The sequence below is a fragment of the Lepus europaeus genome, chromosome 10, assembly GCF_033115175.1.
Source record: "Lepus europaeus isolate LE1 chromosome 10, mLepTim1.pri, whole genome shotgun sequence".
NCBI classification, from domain to species: Eukaryota; Metazoa; Chordata; class Mammalia; order Lagomorpha; family Leporidae; genus Lepus; species Lepus europaeus.
Window position 1 is genome coordinate 44,933,920 of NC_084836.1, and position 14,038 is coordinate 44,947,957.

Sequence of the window (14,038 nt, forward strand, 5' to 3'; positions counted from 1 at the left end):
TCAGACAAATATAGTTAATACTATAAAGATCATGGAACTAAAGTTGACCATTGGGGGTGGGAGTGTAGAGCCACATTTAAAATACCTCAGGCTAATTACTGTTAATTGGGGGGGGGGGTGATCTTTATTTCGACAGTGAGGATAGATTAATTTAGATTCTAATTACAGGAGGGTCTAGAGTTCCTATTAATAAAATTATGTTTGAGTTCAGTTTTAGAAGTATTAAGAGCTTATTGTTTGAAAATTTAATATTAAGGTTTTGGAATATGAACACATTTTGTTATTTGTAGTACTATTCATACCTCTTGAAATTTTTAACTACTGGAAATCCTTAACCAATTACAATAGCTCTTTTCCCTTGGATTTTAGTTGCTTTGAATTGACATTCTGCAATTTTTTTTTGTAAGCATAGTTCATTTAAACATAGCTTATTCTGAACCTTAAATCTTTTAATCTAATGATAGAATCCCATTTTTAATGAACTTAAGTAGTAAGTCAGGTTTTTTTTTTCATTGCTTTAAGAAATCAACTATTGCCAAAGTGAAGGGGTATATAATATTTCAGCTTGTGTAATGGGGATGAGGTTTGCAGAAGAATTGTTTTCTTTAAAAAATGTAGCTTTGAGGGGTGTCAGTTTAGATTTATGCCATTTCTCTAGTTTCTAAATGGTTCTATTCCATTCTAGAAATTTGAAATAATGTAATTTGAAATCCTTAATAAAATTTGAATTTTAATTTTTTAAAATGTACGGGTGATATTTGAGGTGGTTTTTTTTTTTTTTTTTAAATATGAGTACATGAGTATATGCATTTTTGTGGAAAGAAAGGAGTCCAGAGTGAGCTATTCTGCTTGGGGTCACTATGACCTGTAAAAATAGTTTTAAGAGCAACCTCCATTCTAAGAAGTTTGTTTTCTATCAGTTTGTTTAACTGACTACCACTTTCTTCCCTAGATACGGTAAAATCTCATAGTTAAAAGTGAAACTTGTAAAAAAAAATTGCCATTTAACTATGGCACTGAGTAGAGAGCAACAGTTTCAAGAACTGATTGGTTTTAAGTTGGATGTCTGAAAGTTACATCTGTATAATTTATTAGAATTCTTTTCATCTAGTTTGCTGAAACAAAATTAATACTACTGTAGATTGTGAAAAATATCGATTGTGTGGAATTGGCTTATGGATGCTACTAAGAAAAATGGGATTCTACCTATTTCCTTTTTTAAATTTATGTTAACAGCCACAAACACAAAAAGGAAACTAGCTTTGGTAGAAATGTTTTTGTTTATTCTGTGAGCCGGTTAACGATAGTTTGTTGGTTGGTGTATAAGACCCCAATATAACTGGATTAACAGTGTTTATATTACTGCTGCTTGTAAGAAAGTATCAATTTACGGGTTTATCTGAGTTGTAGGCTGTTTCCTTTATTACGAATAAAGACAAAACTTTGAGGTGTATGTGAAAACCTTATTGTGCCATGCAAAAATATAAGCTAATATTCAAATATTCTTTTTAATGCTTTGATTTCAGGGCTTGGTTTAACATTTGAATATTTTTAGTTAGTCTTATAAAAATTTTAGCCTTTATATTTTTTACTTTAAATCAAGCCAGATATTATTTTAAATGTACAAAACAGATTGCTAGGAACTTTAGAAAAGAGAAATATATGCTAACTCAATTTTAAAACATCTGTACTGTGTATACTTGGTAATTGTGGACTTTGGAAAATAAATACTCATAGTTTAGATAATTTGCTAAATAGCACTAATAGCACTCAAAAAGTAAATGTAAATGATAATGGTGATATACTGAAATTAACTTGATAGATGTGTACTAGTGATTTATATACTGGTTTAGAAATCCAGCTATTACAGTATAACCTGGATAAAAAGCCAAGTTCTTGGATTGATTAAGAGTCACATATGTGACTTCAGAGAAATTGAAACATCCTTGTTGGTGTATGGAATTAATGATAAGTGTTTATCCATAAGAAATTTTAATTGATGTATTCAATTATATTTTCAAAAATACAGTATACTTTGTATCTTGTGTTTCTTCTATATGACATCCTGCTGTACTTTCAGGTTTTTCAGTTAAAAGTAAACTATTGACAAACATGAAAGGAGAAATGGGGGCATAACAATTTAGAAGTAAATTGCTGGCAGGAAAAAGTAATCCAATATAATTTTCATATTGGCAGTTTCTCTCTTTATCTGTGGATCTCTTAAAATTTTGAAGCTCAGGATAAAGAAATTTACTTAAAAACATTACTTTGGGATTTCTCATGCTTTAGACTGAAAAGTAGGAAGAATTGGGAAAAAAATCAGAAGTGCAAGTACTGGAGGTCAGATCTCTCCTCCTGTGTTAATGGTATTACAGTAAAGTTAGGATATTGTGGCTCTGATAAATTTAATGGAGTTGTAAGATAGTTTCTATTAAGTGTACTCAAAACTTGGGTTAGAGTTGGTAATTTCAAGGATGAATAGGAATTGATGAAGTGTTCAGTTAGAAGGGAATATGAGGTAAAAGTACTAAAAACAAAAATCCAGAGCATGTAAAAGGAGTTGAAATAATGGATGGGGATACAAATCCATAGAAGCATGTAAAACACCATAAACCACCTTAAGAGTATTTCAAGTGAAGGTGGCTTTCCTTTTTTTTTTTTTTTTTTTTTTTGACAGGCACAGTTAGAGAGAAAGGTCTTCCCTTTTCCGTTGGTTCACCCCAAATGGCTGCCACGGCTGGCGTGCTGCGCTGATCCGAAGCCAGGAGCCAGGTGCCCCCTCCCGGTCTCCCATGTGGGTGCAGGGCCCAAGCACCTGGGCCATCCTCCACTGCCCTCCAGGGCCACGGCAGAGAGCTGGACTGGAAGAGGAGCAACCGGGACTAGAACCCGGTGTGCCGGCGCTGCAGGTGGAGGATTAGCCTAGTGAGCTGTGGCACCGGCCAATGGCTTTCCATTAAAAATAAATTTGAAACTATGACGTGATCAAATAGACCTTGTCCATTTCAATGAAGAAAAGAACATTCTGGGCCCCAGGGCTAGTCTGAGGCTTACAGCTTTTCCTCATCTGGGTCATATGAAGGAGAAGATAAATGGCTAAGTGACTAAAAGGGGTGGAGAAAATGTGAACAAGATGGAGTTAGAGAATTAGGAGAAACGTGGAACTGGAACTTAAAAAATAATCCAAGTTTATCAGGTGTCTTACAGTGCTAGACCAAATGGCCACAGTTTAATAAAAAAATCTTTTCAACTGCTGATTTATTTTGTTTGAACTTTGGCAGAATGTAGAAAGGGTTTCTCATGCTGTGGAGTACCAAAGCCGCCATTGCTCAGCCCGTGCTTTTCATCTAATGTTGACCTGGAACCTTGAGCATTGGGGATGTTTTCTGAGATGGATATCACAGATGTGATTCCTGACTTGGATTAGGCCATACAAGTTTCCAAACTAATAGATCTGTTGTCTTTGGTGTTCAGTTGTCCTGGTCAGTAGACCTAGAACCTTTAGACCAACTTTATAACCTGCTTTTCTACTGTTTTAGTTCTGCTTGGCTGCCTTTTTCATTTCCTCTCCCACTGGGCTTTTGTGCATATGTTTTGTTAGTTCCATATAGACTCTTCTCCAAATTAATGCCTACTCTTTGGTTCTTCAGTTCTGAACTGGCTCTGCCATTCCAGGTACACTTCAGGGATGCTTGCTCACTAATGAATTTTTCAACTGCCAGGCACTAAACTTGGAACATGGTAGATGCAATGGTAGATTTTTATGTATGTAGATCAATTGGGGTTTATCTGGACTCCTTGCACTATACCATCTTTAGTCCTATGTGGAATTGGGTGGCAGTTTAAGTGATACTCAGTAGTTCAGTCTAAGTTAGCCAGGATATCCTGAGGCCCTTTTTAGTCATTCCCATATGCTGGGTTGCATATACAAGAAAATTTGAAAATGTTCTGTTGTATAAAAAGGTAAGATTATTTTAATGGAAAAACTGAAATCCATGTGCAGTTAATAGGCATTTTTATTATTTTTGGGGACAGGCAGAGTTAGACAGTGAGAGAGACAGAAAGGTCTTCCTTTTTCCGTTGGTTCACCCCCAAATGGCTGCTATGGCTGGCTGTGCCGATCTGAAGCCAGGAGCCAGGTCTGTCATGTGGGTGCAGGGCCCAAGGACCTGAGCCATCCTCCATTGCACTCCCAGGCCACAGCAGAGAGCTGGACTGCAAGAGGAGCAGCTGGGACAGAATCTGGCGCCCCAACCGGGACTAGAACCCAGGGTGCTGGCGCTGCAGGCAGAGGATTAACCTAGTGAGCCGCGATGCCGGCCAGTTAATAGGCATTTTTTAAAAAGATTTATTTTTATTTGAAAGAGTTACACAGAGAGAAGAGATTGGTCAATGGTTCATTCCCAGTTGGCTGTAACAGCCGGCACTGCGCCTATTGGAAGCCAGGAGCTTTCTCCAGGTCTCCCACGAGGGTTCAGGGGCCCAAGGACTTAGGCCATCTTCTACTGCTTTTCCAGGCCACAGCAGAGAGCTGGATCAGAAGTGGAGCAGCCAGCTCTTGAACCGGCATCCAATGTAGGATGCCGGCACTTCAGGCCAGGGTGTTAATCTGCTGCGCCACAGCTCTGGCCCCAGTTAATAGGCATTTTACAGAAACTGAATTATTCTCCCTCCCCCAATGAGGAAACTAACAATGCTATTTTGTATATATTCTATAAACTAATGGAGCTATGAGAATGTGAAGGGAGCATATAATTTTCTGATGCTGCATAAAAAACCACCTTAAGCTTCATTCCTTTAAAACAGCAAAATTTGGGCTTAGTTCTTATTGTATTGATGAGCATCAGCTAGGACACCTTTAAAAGCTGTGGAAGGAATCGGTGTTGGTGAAGCAGAAGCTACCATAGTTTCTCAAATGATCATAGGCATCATAAAAGGTTTAAAGACATACCTATTGAAAGAGGAAAAGTGTACTCTTCATCAAACTGAAGTTTTATTTGAACTGCTGCACCTGAACAACATAATGAGGCATTCCTGAAACTAACGATGGTAAGTTGGATGACAGAGGCTTGTTTTCAAAGGTTGGGCATAATGCACTAAAGCGAGGAGTTGGGGAAAAAAAAAAAAACTACTGTTCCATGTGCTTAAACTAGGTGGAACTTAGTTTTATAGCATTAAAAATCTTAAATCAGGAACTTCTGAGATACCTAACTGCTTACTGTATTAACCATGTAAGATAAGAATAACGCCTTACTCCTATTTGCCTGAGGATGATAGCTATTATGTTGGCATTGATGTGTGTCGGGGCCAGCATTTTTTTCCTTCTGCCTGCTCTGATAATGGCTTAGGCATCCTTGCAGATACTTTATGCACAACATTGGCTAGAATTCTTTGAATGTAAAAGAGCTAATCTATATAGTCTTTCCCTCTTCAGAGCTTGCACATAAATGTTGTATAATATAAGACATACAATATGGCTTAAATAGGATTTTCTTCTAGGCTTGCACAGACTGATAGGGGAACTTTACTTCCTTGTGCTCGGCAAAGTACCTTATCCCAGATGGCCCTCAGGCTCTAAATATAGGCCAAAAGTTACTGGCCTCCAACCTGCTTCAAAGGTGAGCCTGTGATAAATAATCCTAGGGGCGTGTGTCTAGAGCTAAGTGTCAGTTTGTAAGGAATTGGGACACTGGAGGTTAGCCTGATGGCCACATCTCCCACATAGATTGGAGAACGAGTTCTAGGATTCATTGATCAAGGATATCCTGGAACAAATTAAGCAGGTAACCTTTCAGAAATAAGTAAGCAGGCTCAAGAAGGCTAATTTAAGAATAAAGCCCAAAAAGGTGAGTGAAGGCTGAAATGCTTTTCACTCACAAATGAGGTTGAGAGGATTCAATTAGAATGTGAGTGAGATCTGCAATGTTTTCTGGTTTCTGACCTTTTAGGGGATGCTAGTTGAAACTAATGATTTACAGGCCTGCGCTCAACAGGCTAATCCTCCGCCTTGCGGCGCCGGCTCACCTGGTTCTAGTCCCAGTCGGGGCGCCGGATCCTGTCCCGGTTGCCCCTCTTCCAGGCCAGCTCTCTGCTATGGCCTGGGAGTGCAGTGGAGGATGGCCCAAGTGCTTGGGCCCTGCACTCGCACTGGAGACCAGGAGAAGCACCTGGCTCCTGCCTTTGGATCAGCGCGATGCGCCAGCCGTGGTGGCCATTGGAGGGTGAACCAATGGCAAAGGAAGACCTTTCTCACTGTCCACTCTGCCTGTCCAAAAAAAAAAAAAAATTAATGATTTACTTAGATGTCAAGATTGTGGGTGTGAGGTGTTTTTTTTTGTTGTTGTTCATTTTTGCCTTTCTCTGGCATCTTTAGTGCAGTGTAGAGACTTGTCATAAAATGATTTCCTTTGTCTGGTTATTGTTCCTTCACCTCTCTGCACTGGGTTACCCTCACAGAATTCTTTAGTCCCTTTCACTTTTGCATCCTTCATTTATCCTGTTACCTTCTGTTCCTTGGCCTACATGCGTAAGATCTTTGAGAAGTGACCTTGTCATTTACCACCCCATCCAAGGTGTCATATAATTTCTTTCATCCTCACATTTTTTGTTAAGACTTAAAAACACTGCTTATCCACTTGCCTACAAAAGGATATTTACCCATTTGCTGAATTTTTCTCTTAAATCAGTAGTGACCAAATTGAGTACCCTGTGCTCCCAAGATTCGTATTGTATTCTAAAGAGGAGTCACCTACTCAATGTAATCCATTGGAGGAGATTTGTCCATGTGGCTATCAGATTTAGTTACAAACAAGAAGCATCTACCTGGTTTAAAAGGAAGCAGACTTGGGGGAAAAACAGTAGATAATTGGGATCTCTTAATGGAAGGCAGAGGGTTGAGTGCAATTCAGTAAGGGCAATGCTCAAAATAAGTTCACTAGTGCAGTGCTAGTACCACAGTCACTGGAGTGGCTTCTTGGCCAACCCAGAAGCCTGAATATTGATACCCTGGAGCTTTTTTTGTTGTTGTTTTTTTAAAGATGTATTTATTTTATTTGAAAAAGTTACAGATAGAGATTGCTTCTATCCACTGGTTCAACACTACCACCCACCCCCCAACACACAGACAAATACACAAATGTCTGCAAAGGCTGGATCTGGGCCAGTCTAGTCAGGAGCATCTCCTGGGTCTCACTTGGGTACAGGGGCCCAAGCGTTTGGGCCATCTGGTGCTTTCCCAGGTGCACTAGCAGGGAACTGGATGGGAAGTGGAGCAGTCACAACTTGAAATGCTGCCCATATGTGATGCCAGCATTGCAGGCAGTGGCTTCACCCACCGTGCTGCATCACCGGCCCCACTGCTACTACTAATCTTTATCATTAGATTGCCTGCCTTTCCCTAAATTTCAGATATGTTTGTATCTCACATGGTTTAAAATTAGGGTAAAAAGAACTAAACCTCTTCGCCATTTCACCCACTTAGATTCATTTGCCACTTCCAAGCTAATATGGTGTCACTGTAATAAGTAATACCTAAGGAGATTCCCGTTAACTAAAAATTTACAACAAAGTATTTGCCACGCCTACCCTGTTTGAAAAATACCAATCTATTTCCAGTCAGAAAACATTTAGTCGACTTTTAGCTTAAATGCTGTCGATCAGCTATCTCCATTATAACACTGTGCCACTAGGCACAATGATGAACTATGTTAGTCTAGTGAAGTAGACGTTAAAGTGTGATCAGCTTTTGACATGGATGATTAGGAAGAAATTAGAGGGAATGAAACAGGTGGAATGTGAATTGCACTTCGAAGAATAAAGATTACAGAGAACCTGGGGATGCAAGTAAACTGCAAAGTAGATTGGTGACTGGACACCTCATAAATGAGTGGTAAACTGTAAAGGCAAATAGGGCTCATTTGGAGGGTTTTTCCATGCCAGGGTAGGGAATTCCAGTGTTAAAATGCCATTGAGAGGCAGTTCAAAGTTTTCCAGTGTTAATTAAGGAATACAACTGGTAGCAGGATACGATAGTGTGGACTAAGTGGTGGGATGATTTCAGAGCCTACATGAGAGAAGTGAGAACTGGCTTAGGCTACCAGCAGAATTGACATTGATCCACAAAAAGGTAATAGCATAATTAAAGTCAAGCACCCTTATTTTGGTTTGCTTTAAGTTGTGTTACACAAGATGGTCACTAGGAGGCGTCCACTCATCAGCTAATAAGGCAGAAAGGGCTGCCAGACACCCAAGAAATAGGAATGGTTCTGTATGAACAAGATAGTTAATATTCGACCATTTCAACTCCAGGTCTCTTGGAAATTTGAATCTTTGCAAAGTTTTTTTTTTTTTTTTCTGAATGATGCTTTGAATATGCCTTCAGAATGTGGGACCATTTGGTTATCCAGAGGAGGGTGACCTAACATTTTTATGGGTTATTGGTTTTTCAACTATTTCTTGAAAGATATTTGGCCTTTACCCAAGTCAATTTCCCACGTTCAGTAAAATGTCTAAGCCAGTATTGATTATGGACATTTTAAGCAAGCGTTTGGCTTTTAACTGCCAGGTAAACTTATTTTAGTCCATTGCCATTTGAGGGTAGTTGTATAAATACCTCGTGATGCAAACTTGCATGTTGCTTAAGGAAAAGGTGTTACGCCATCACAAAGCACACCAAACACTGGAGTAAGGGAAAGGGTTTATTGGGGAAAATCCAACAGACCAGAGGGGTGGGGCGACGAAGGGGGAAAAAAGGCCACGTGTCTGGGAAGGGGGTCTAATATACTTCTTCCAGGGGCCTGGCAGGGAGGTAGAAATTAGTCCCATTAGGTTGGGGGTGGAGCTTGGCACAAGTAGTTGGGCCATGTGGCTACCTGGCTTTCAGCAATGGCGATAGGAACCAGGGCATAGGATGTAAATCAAAGTGCAGATCATGCCACAGATAAGACTGTGCCATTTTCCTAACAAAAGGTTTGTGAGTTTTTAAAGATAATTTCTGTGGAATATAATAGTATTTAAGATTCAGAGGGCTGGCGCCATGGCTCACTTGGTTAATCCTCCGCCTGCAGTGCCGGCTTCCCCTATGGGCGCCAGATTCTAGTCCCGGGTTGCTCCTCTTCCAGTCCAGCTCTCTGCTGTGGCCCAAGAGGGCAGTGGAGGATGGCCCGGGTGCTTGGGCCCTGCATCCTCATGGGAGACCAGGAGGAAGCACCTGGCTCCTGGCTTCGGATCGGCCATTTGGGGCATGAACCAACGGAAGGAAGGCCTTTCTCTCTGTCTCTGTCTCTCCCACTGTAGCTCTACCTGTCAAAAAAATTCAGAAAGGTGTAGCATCTGTAGTAATCCATTTTTAAAAGATCATACCAAATATATATTGCTATGGAAAATTTTGGAAGTGAGGCCAGAGTTGTGCATAGTGAGTTAAGCTGCCACCTATGATGCTGCATCCCAAATGGGTGCTGGTTGGAGTCCCAGCTGCTCCACTTCCAATCAAGCTCGCTGCTAGTGCTTTTGGGAGGGCATCAGAGGATAGCCCAAGAGCTTGGATGTCCACACCCACATGGGAGACCTGGATCTGGCTCCTAACTTCAGCTTCCCATTCTGGCTGTTGTGGCCATTTGGGGAGTGAACCAGAAGATGGAAGATTCTCTTCCTCTCCTTTTCCCTCTGTAATTCTGCCTTTCAAATAAGTAAATCACTTGAAATTTTTTGGAAAGTCTTTCCATAAAGTCTCATTACAGCTTCAAATCCTTTATTAGTGCCATCCAGTAATATGAATCAGAAGGTGAAATGTGCCATGGAAATTGAGTGGTTGTGATATGACTGTGATGAGGATAGACCTCACTGAGGTGACATTTGAACAAAGAAAAAGTGATGGGAATGATCCTGAGTACCTTGTTGAAAGGGTAAAATTTGTGTGACAAGTTAGGAGGTCATCACAGTAATGGGGAGGGGTGTGGAGATAATGGTGATTAGGATGAGGGTGGTAGTGCAGTCAGTGTACAGAATCCAGGTGTAGCTTGTAGGAATTAACAGGGAAATTTCCGGACTGTGTACAATGGATACTGAGAAAAAAATAGTGCAAGGCAGGCATGTGTAATATGTTTGTAGTCCTAGGACAAGGGTACAATGAAGATAGTATATGTTTACTTAAAAGTTAAAATACATTAGTGCTCCTGTTTTGACAAATATGATTTCATAAGGACCTGGAAAGACAAGTGTTAATTTATGCCAGAACACTTGGCAGAAGAGATGATCCTCAGCCTGTGTTCCACCTTCCTTCTCTTCGCACACCTAGCCCTGAGGTGAATCCCAAGGGGCCTCCTGCACAAGTGTGTAGACACAGGAGCCTGCATTCAAACTCTTGTCAGCCCCCCTCCTCTATCTGTGTATTCAGTGGTGACAGTACCTTCCCTGGGACAGGCTGGATGTTATTTAGGCAAAGCATTTGGAGTCCTGAGCACCTGGAGTACATCTAGGATCAATGTTTTCCAGGTGGACTTGCTATTTTGATTTTTTTCTACAGTGGACGATTCCTTTAATGACTGTGGTTAGGAGATTTTTGGCAAGGAGTAACGCAGATACTGACCCAAGGGTTTGGGCCTGAGCAGCTCTATGGATGAATTGCCATCAACTGAGAATAGGTAGAATAGGTTAGAATGAGCAGATTGCTTTTGGAGCTCATATGATTGAACTCTATTAGACACCCAAGTAACATTATGGAAAAGTGTGAAAGAAACATTTTCAAATTATATTAGCACTAGCCTGGAATATATCAAAACAGAAGGCTTTTTTTTTTTTTAAACTACAGCTGATATACCATTAACGGCTGAAGCTGTTAAAAAACAAAAGCAAACGATTAACTTTAAGTGATCCTAATAACTACAAATCCTTAATGAATCAGTTCCATCCAGGAATTTGTTTTGAGTATAGATCTATTAACTCCTCCATTCTGTCAAGAGTGTTGGTTTTCTTTTCTTTTTAAAAGTTTATTAATTTGGAGATCGCACTGTGGTGTAGCTGGTAAAGCTGCTGCCTGCAGTGCTGGCATCCCACATGGGTGCTGGTTCAAGTCCCAGGTGCTCTACTTCTGATCCAGCTCTTTGCTGTGGCCCGGGAAAGTAGAAGAAGATGACCCAAGTCCTTGAGCCCCTGAACCTGCATGGGAGACCCAGAAGAAGCTCCTGGCTCCTGGCTTCAGATAGGCACAGCTCCGGTGGCTGTGGCCAATTGGAGAGTGAACCATCTAAAAAAGTTTATTAATTTATTTGGAAGGCTGAAATGGAGGGGAAGAGACAGAGGCTGGTCCAAGTCAAAGCTAGGAGCCAGGAACTCTATCTGGGTCTCTGACATGGGTGGCAGGAACCAAATATTTGGGTCATCATCTGCTGCCTCCCAGGCACGTTAACAGGAAACTGGCTCAGAAGCAGAGGCAGAACTCAATCTCATGCACTCTAATAGAGGATGTATAGGCATCCTACGCAGCTTAACCTGCTGCACCACATGATTGCCTTTTTCTTTTTTTTTTAATTAGCAAAAGATCTGTGAATCCTGCATTAGATAACCTAAATTCCAGACTTTTTCTTCAGTGGCCTATCCAGGGAATGTTCTCATTAGTTTGAGTCTTTCTGGCCAGGCATGTTTATTACTTTATTATTATTATTTTATTATTTTTTAAATTTTTGTAAGTCTGTCTTATCCTTTGGCAGTAAACAGTTGGATGCAAGTTAGGTGTATAAATTTGGGAGTCTAGAGTCTAGATGAGAGCAACAAGGCTGTTGGCAATGAAAACAAGGACTTAGATCTGGAGTACTCCAACATTAAAAGGCCAGAAAGATAGGGATTTGTCACAGAATCAAACAGTGACCAGACAGATTAGAAGGAACTAAGAGTGATGTCCTGGAAGCCAAGTGAAGAACTTGATTCAAAAATGAACTGTCAGGTGCTATAGAGAGAAGACTTGAAACTGTCAACCATAAAATACCATTTGCATTAGTCATCCCAAATTTGTTTACCAGAGCAATGTGTGTTTTTTTTAGCTAATTTTCTAAATTTCAGTAACTTAAGTGACAACTGTAGGCTTTCCTTATATATACAGCCAACGTTTTTTTAAAAGTTATTTCTTGAAATTCTCTGTTAATTTCTTTATCTTACAATACTGGCAAGTAGGGACATTTTAGTGAGTTGATGTTGATGGTTGAAATAAATTAAGACCAAGTTCTCATCAGTGTACAAGATTCTTAATTCTACTGAGACTTCCAATAATCAATGTACTGTGTTGAGGCCACATGGAAGACTTACCTCTGAGACGGTCCGAAAACTACTAAATTGTTGTGAAATAACCCAGTGGGAAATCCTGACTTTCGAAGTCTCTAGTTATAATTAAATGGGTGTTTTTGAAAATCCTGTTGTCCAGACACTTTCTAATAATTTTTGGGAACAAGGTGCAGAAGGTGAGATAACATCCAACTGGAGTTTCCTCTAAGCAAATGGCTTAGGCTTCCAGATTACACCTTATTTTTTTAGACCATCACATTTGTGTTTTGCCACATGAAATGTCTTTTCCAACCACACCTGCCCTCAGAGACTCTGAATCACAGACTTAGAGGAAGTATCTTTTGCAAATGAGCTGAAGAATGTCATCCCTTTGGAAGGATGAACAGCTGGTCATGTAGAAATTCCCTGGAATGCTCACTTGTCCTACAAAGGCAGGGAGAGAAACGAGATGTTAAGGTAGTGTTTGTCACTAGCACTTAAAATTGTAAATCTTATAGTTTTACTAGAAACCTTTACATAATTTTAATAATTGTCTGTGAAGGCCCTGGGGTCTGGTGGAGGGCAATTTAGTGGGAATTGTCGCACTTGATCAGACACTGTGTCTTGGATTAAGAATCAAGACCGTCCGAAGTTTAAAAGGCACCCTTTGTTCTGATTGCCTTGGCATTAATCTTAAAATGACACACAAAGGATGTGACTATGGCTGAGTTCTCCAAGCTCATCGACCACTTTCTCTTCCCCAACTTTAAGTCTTTGTTCTAGCCGTGCTAGTAGATGAGCTAAGCGCCTTTCTTCCACTCTGGGCACAGCAGCAGCCTTTCCTCTTACCTTGGCCACCCCTGGCTTACTTAGGCTGATCTGTTCTCCCCAGGGTCCGAACAGTCAGGGCTGCCCATTGCGTAGTGGACGAGGTTCCCCACCAGGAGGCGCTGTCTCGGTTTTTGCCCTTTATTCGGCTTCAGCTTGCTGGGAAGCAGTTTCTACAGAAACTGTTTAAAGCACGACTTCCACGGAGTCGGGGCCGGCGAGGAGGGCTTGCTTTTCCTTCCCCGGTCACAGACAAGTGAGACTCCCAAACTGGGATCTGGCCCGCTGGGAGTCTGCGAAGAGGGGCCCGCGGGGGCCGTCCGGGCGTTCGGAAGGCTGAGCTGCCTACAAGCGTGGGGTCCCTGAGCCCTACCCTCGCCCTTTGTAGTCAGTCTAGGGGCTGCGCTAACAGATGTTGCAGGCCGAGGCGAACGTTGAGAAGGAAGCCGCAGCGTCACCGTGGCGGGCGAAGGGGACTGGCAAGTGACCAGACGCCACCTCCAGCGGGTCCATCTTTCCCCAGCCACCCCTTCCACCCCGGACAGACGGTAGCGCTATTGCTCCGAGAAGAGTGACTTAAGGACGCGGATCGGAGTGCGATGTCCCCCGCCTGCTTCTGGGGGAGGCACCCGCGGGCCTCGCCCCTGGCTGTCCTGCTCGCCGAGGCCGGGACGGGCGTTCTGCGGGGCCTCGAGCGCACACAGGGCCTGGCTCGGCAGCTGCTCCCGCCTTCGCAGCCCCGTCCTCACCTCCTGGGCACAGAGCGCGGCGCGGGGCCTAGGAGAGGCGGGACGCGAGGCGGGGGAGGATGGCCGCTCGGCGCCCTCGGGGCGTCGGCACGGGTCGCCGGGCAGGTGGGGAAGCCCTCGGTGCTCGCCCCGGGCGGAGGACAGGCGTTTCCGGGGCTCGGGCTCCCCGGGGCCGGCGGCACGGCAGCGAGCGGGGGGCGAGAGGCGGA

General features: G+C 42.2%; 1 long non-coding RNA gene across 1 annotated transcript; it reads right to left on the minus strand.

Annotated features, from left to right (window-relative positions):
* Window positions 1–8,688: 8,688 nt before the first annotated feature.
* LOC133767621 (uncharacterized) lies at window positions 8,689–13,750 on the minus strand. Its single transcript, XR_009866900.1, has 3 exons — window positions 13,102–13,750; window positions 12,298–12,696; window positions 8,689–9,300 (listed from the first exon to the last, which is right to left on the minus strand). It is a non-coding gene; the product is annotated as an uncharacterized LOC133767621 (long non-coding RNA).
* Window positions 13,751–14,038: the final 288 nt, after the last annotated feature.